The sequence below is a fragment of the Melanerpes formicivorus genome, unplaced genomic scaffold (assembly GCF_026170545.1).
Source record: "Melanerpes formicivorus ecotype bairdi unplaced genomic scaffold, bMelFor1.0.p_v2 SCAF_14, whole genome shotgun sequence".
Classification (NCBI taxonomy): Eukaryota; Metazoa; Chordata; class Aves; order Piciformes; family Picidae; genus Melanerpes; species Melanerpes formicivorus.
In genome coordinates, this window is record NW_027142366.1 from 646,049 (window position 1) to 646,268 (window position 220).

The window sequence follows — 220 nt, forward strand, 5'->3', positions numbered from 1 at the left end:
CTGGGGCCCTGCTGGGTGGCAGCCTGGGGCCCTGCTGGGTGGCAGCCTGGGGCCCTGGGCACGTTGGCTCTGCCATCCACAATAAAAGCTTTGGAAACCACTTGGTCTGTGGGCATGTGGCCAGGAGGTTCTTGCTAGATCAACCCTGGGTTCTGAGGGCTGGCAGCACGGTGGGGGGTGGGAGGCTGAGCAAGCAGCAGACCCCAAGGGTGGGATGTGC